The sequence below is a fragment of the Neodiprion fabricii genome, chromosome 7 (assembly GCF_021155785.1).
Source record: "Neodiprion fabricii isolate iyNeoFabr1 chromosome 7, iyNeoFabr1.1, whole genome shotgun sequence".
In the NCBI taxonomy this organism is placed as follows: domain Eukaryota; kingdom Metazoa; phylum Arthropoda; class Insecta; order Hymenoptera; family Diprionidae; genus Neodiprion; species Neodiprion fabricii.
Genome location: NC_060245.1, coordinates 15705786 through 15711803, shown reverse-complemented (window position 1 = coordinate 15711803; position 6018 = coordinate 15705786).

Below are 6018 nucleotides of genomic sequence, written 5' to 3'. Positions count from 1 at the left end.
TCGCGTTACAATTCTCCTTGTAAAAATTTGAAAAAATTCCACAGCCATTGGAAGAGCGTAGAGAACAAAAGTGTAAATCGAAATCGCGATCCAACAAGTTACCACTCAATTGTTTCGATAATTGGTAATTAACAATTTTCACAAAAATTTTCAAAGTATGACAAATGGTTTACAGTATATACATCAAAATCTGCGTTTTCTTCAACATCTCTTTGTCATTTCTGTAATAGTCTGGGAGCCAGTGAATATTTTTGGAACTTATTTTCGTATGCAACAACCAAGGTTTTTTCAGTTCAATTGTTAATGCTTATCATAAAATCTAATAGTCTTGCCATTCAGTTCCGATAAATTCAACGTGTGAGGGCGTTTGAAAAAGTGAAAAAAACGTATATGCATTGAACTTATTTTCGCAAGACTGTTATACTAACGTTTGCGCCTATACAGTAAGTACAGTCTTAATTTGGCACGAATACGTTTTTTTCCAAATGATAGTTTACACTTTAGTGCGCATAAAAAGGACAGTCTGGCTACTATTCTGAATCACCAAAGCCTCGCCAGACTTAAATTCCGCGACTATTCTGGCATTGTATGTAGTTCACAATGTACCTCGGTTCTGTTTGACCATGTCACGTTTATACCGGAACAATCTTTTGAAACTTGAAGTTCAACTGCGCATGCGCGAGTTTTATCGGCTGTTCGTGCAGGCTGGCCATCCTGACTTTCAGCTGTCAAATTGTTTCCGGCGGCGATGTAATTGATACGAATTTTCGAGGTTAAAATCTCAAATAATTGAGGTAGTGACTCGGAAAAGTTTGTCAAGCATTTGTTATTGTGTCGGAAAATTGATTCTTCAACGAACGGTCGGAATTTAATGCTCATGCTCTTTGAAAATTCAAAAGTACGCATTTTGTGTACGTTGGCACCCTGCATCGCAGACAAAAATATCGCTGCGGGAAGATCTCGCCGACCAATGAGATTGAATTATTTGGCTCATGCGTAGTTGATTTTCAAGCTTCAAGAGATTGTCTCGCTATACATTGTTTAGGGCAGTTTGATTTTGCTTTCCATTCAAGTTGATAAATTTTGATAAACATTATAAAAACCATTTTAATACAGGTGACAATGAAGATGATGCTGGACGACATGGAAATGATTCTTAAGATAACGACGCTAGTGATGAAGATTGATAGTCAGACTGCTTTTCTTGACAATTGTACAACATCTATTCGACAAATTTCCAAAAATGCCTTACGTAAGGTTTTTTTTAAAATGATTTTCGAATGTCTGCCAGACTCATTTCTCAACTCCGGGAACCAGCCAGACTGCATTTTTGGTGAAGTTTTAGGATATTAGTAATTATAGTACAACACCTTTCATCTTTGTGAAAATAAGGAGCATGAGTTTATAATTTTCACTCATCGATTGCATCGGAAATCAAGAACCAGATTGTGAATTTCTTGAAAAACATCGTCAATTGACCTGAAACTACTATAAATAGGGTGTGTGAAAAAAGATCACTGGCTTCCGGACTATAAATTCATAATTCGACGGGTCATACTGAAATTTTATTATAGGTAAGTTTCCAATTTTTCTTGATTTTATTAGTGACCTACGTCCTAAAATAATTTTTGGTTGTAGTTACTCAACTATTTTCATTTTTTATCATGACTGAAAAAAAATAGGATTAAAAAATAATAATGAATTTGTAGCTCGAAACAGAAAATTAGTATGTATTACATTTTTCTTCCATTATAATCACCCGTACAACATATTGTTATAAATATTGCTATAATTTGGTGTTGATACAACAATAAATTTAGAGCTCCGCAACAAAAATGAAATTTCGCCGAATAAGCATCGTCCAGTAGAATATTTTTTTAACTTGCTAAAAACTCAGTTTAAAAAAATAGTATCGGTAAATCAGTAAAGAATTTCATTCCGCATCTTTTTCTCAAATCAACTGTATTCATAATTTTTGTAGTTTATAAAATATTTAAACCAAAAGCCATTCTTGAGGAAAGCAAAATTTAATACTTTTTTCACTCTAACTCGCCATAACTTTTTTAAATATTCATATTTCTTTTTGAAACTTTCACCCGATAAACTTGGATATATTCCGTGCCTTTTAAGCCAGATTAGATTCCTTAATATCAAATACAAACAAAATGGCGATTTTTTCGAAAAATTTCATCAAAATTTACTTTCTATGTTTTTAATTGAAAAAGTTGTGTGACGGAAGTTAAAATTTCCATTTCTGCATTATACCAACATTTTCACAATACTTTGAAGAAGTTTTGTGGAAGCTTCTTAGCTCTTATTGTTTAAGAGCATTGGTAATTTTTCTACGAGCGCGGTCGTTACACAACTTTTTCAATAATCATAATTCAAGTTTATCAGGTGAAAGTTTCAAAAAGAAATATGAATATTTAAAAAAGTTATGACGCATTAAATTTTGGTTTCCTCTAAATGGCTTTTTGTTGAAATATTTCATAAACTGTAAAAATTATCAATATAGTTTGCTGTGAAAAAAGATGTGGAATGAAATTCTCTACCGAGCATATTTTTTCAAAATGATTTTAGAGCAAGTTAAAAAAGTAATCAACTGGACAATACTTATTCGGCGAAATTTCGTTACGTCCTCTTTATGTTGCGGCGTTTTGTTTGAATAAAATTACTAAGATTTCTTAAACGAATGTTCTTCATCATAAATATTAATTTTCTCACATTGGAACTCGAACACTTTCGCTTAATTTTCATAGAAAAATGATCGATCAAGAAAAATGAAGTTTTCGAACAGTTCTTAACCAATGATAAAGTAAGATTGTTGTTAAAATAATGCAAAGCACTTTCACTTATTTATTCTAAACTTTTTTTTAGAAAACAATAATACAGCATTACATCACCATAAGTACTGTACAATATGCCGCTTTAAAACTACTAATTAATCATTATCAATAGTAATTTCACAAAGAATAGATCTGTAGTATTCCGCGTACAGGTTGGTTTAGAAATTGCTATATTCTTCACAATACAGAGAGTGAAATATGGGACATTAAGATCGATACATTTGTTAACTAATGTAAGTTTCTGAGATTTCAACAATCTAGTAATACAGCTAATAGCAGCCCCGAATTGAATACTAATTCAAATTTTTCAAATCTGCTGAAATCAGGTAAAAACAGTTAAGACGAAGTTTCTTACTCGAAGAAATCATACCAAAATGTGAAAATTCGTGTTCTATTTTGTATTTCGAAGTCTTTTAATACGCCCATTTCTTTATGACAATAGTTGCGATGTACTTGATGAAATTTAATTAAATAAAATCAGGTTTTTCGGAGCAACTTTGATAAGAATGACGTAGAAGATGGAAATTTACCGGCGTGAAATAACGAGTGATCTTTTTCACATGCTTAACGATCTATACCGGTTGATACATATGGGGCATTCCATGACATCTCGATCAAGATTCTAAGTCAATGTCTTAGATCGGTGTTAATTTTTTTTTTTATGAAAGTACATGACGAAAAACGAATTCGCAATTTTTTTAGAATTTTTTGACCCAGCGTATCTGAAGTATGATTTAAATCTTGAAAAAAACCTACTTTCTGAGCTTTGAAACACTCTCAAAATTCAGAAAAATCTTATAAAATACCACAAAATTTTTGATACCTATTAGAAGATGAAGATTTCATAACTTCAAAAGATAAATAGGAAAAATAAAAATAAAATATCGTTATTGGATTGCAATTTGGGATAAGAATCAACATAAAAGTTCGTTATAATATGGGCTGAAAAATATCTCTAGGAAATTTATCTTTTGAAATTATGAGATCTTCTAATAGGTATCAAAAATTTTTTTGTATTTTGTAAGATTTCTCTGAAGTTTTTCAGAGTTTAGAAAGTGCGTTTTTTAATAGTTTTAAATCATACTTCAGATACGCTGGTTCGAAAAATTCTAAAAAGAAATTGCGATCGCGTTTTTCGTCATGTACTTTCATACAATAAATTATAAAACCAATGTGAGACATCGACGTAGAATCTTGATCGAGATGTCATGGAATGCCCCATACATCTAGAGACTGAATATAGGTGTATGCATATTTAACTAGAGAAGGTTCAAATGCATCGTCTGAATGAGAGTTCGGACTATGATCTTGTGAAGTAAAAACCTATCTCTCGTAAGACCCTTCACATTTACAAGTTTTATTTTTAGAGCCCTCCTATATCATGACTGATAACAAAATGTGTATAACCGTCTTTAGATTGGTGTGTTGTCGACCTGATCGTACAATTTCTAATCTGTGGATATGGCCACACGAAAGTAATATTCCTGTATTTAAATTTAAATATTATAAAATTTACAAATATCACAGGTCACTCCACGTGAAAACATCCAGGCCTATGAACACTTGCATTTTATATTTCGAGGTGATTTCTTCCGTTTATTACAGACGATTCTATAAATTTCGAGGTAAAATTAATCAATTTCAGTCATTGCCGACTATAATAGTAGTTTACGTATCTAGAGCGTAAAACCCCAAGTGATCGGCGTGATTGGACGAGGGTGTAAATCGTTTTATGCTCGTGGTGCAAACAATATTTTTAGCCCTATGAGCCGTAAAATTGGAAAACATTGTATAAAAACTGTAATGAAAAAGAGAAGAACAATAATGCTTTATTATTATAAAATATATTTATTCGTATTTATTAAAAGTAATGATAATATGAATTTTTCGTTTCACTACAGAAAGATTTTGACCTATAAACAAAAAAATAAACTAAATTCGATCGTGTGATTTACAAATCTGATAAATAAAAACTACCTTCAGGGCATGTGTATCAATGTCACTTTCCTCGTAATCAAACACGATTTTCCATGGTATATACTGCCGTCCAAAAGTTTGGATACACCAGTCAAAATTTCTTGCCGCGCTAAAAATTACATAGCGAAATCAAAAATAAGGATCATCAAGCGTTCCAAGTAGCGTTTTAAAGAGGATAAACTTAACTCCACCCGGCTTTTGTAGAAAATTCTCTACAAATTTTTTTAGCTCCGGTACGTATTTTTTAACATGGCCATTTTTCGGCTATTTCTTAGCCGCTGGAAATTAACCCCACATCTTAGGGAATAATGTTTCCTCGGTTCTTTCTATTGTAAATTTGAAAAGGATATTAGAACCTACATTTTCATTTTTCAGGAGATTTTGTACGATATTTTTTTTCTTCCAGTATTGTATTTTTAACTAATAAAGACATGCTTTAGGAAAAAGCTGTAATTCAATAACTAGGGTGCTTCAGAGAAAATGTCAAGAAGGTAAAAAATTGCATAGGCTCATACTAGAGTAGCTTAAATTTTTCAAAAATAGTTTTGGGTCGAGACTCTGATGTGTGGAGGCGCTCGATTTGAGAATTATGGAGTCTGCATGGGACAAAGTATCAAGAAAGAGGATTTGTTTACTTTTTCATTTTTAATTAAGTACCATTTTTCAGATTTTTTTAAAATTATTCCAACAAGTTTTGCAGAATTAAAAAAAAAAATTATTTAAACTGTTTTTGACAATTTATTGAAAATTTTTTTTCAAATATTTCAACAATTTGTTCGGTATTTGTTTTTTGTCCCCAAGATGTGGAGTTAATTTCCATCGGCTAAGAAATAGCGGGAAAACGGCCATGTTCAAAAATACGTACTGGGGCCAAAAAAAAGCCGAATGAATTTGTCATTTTTAAACCACCGCTTGGAACGTTTGATTATCTTTGTTTTTGAGTCCGCTGTCTATCTTTGAGTGCGGCAAGAAATTTCGACTGGTGTACCCAAACTTTTGGACGGCAGTGTTTATATTTGGTGAATTTTTCACCATGACTCACGCGACCCAAAATTCGAAAATAAATACCAGCTTGTTCCTCGTCCAATTTTCAATAGATCTTGAAATTTTCGTGATGGAGAAACAATGGGGTGAACGTGAAAAAAGAGAATTCCAAAATTCGTGTAGCACTTTTTGTACCCATAAGCAGAAGCAG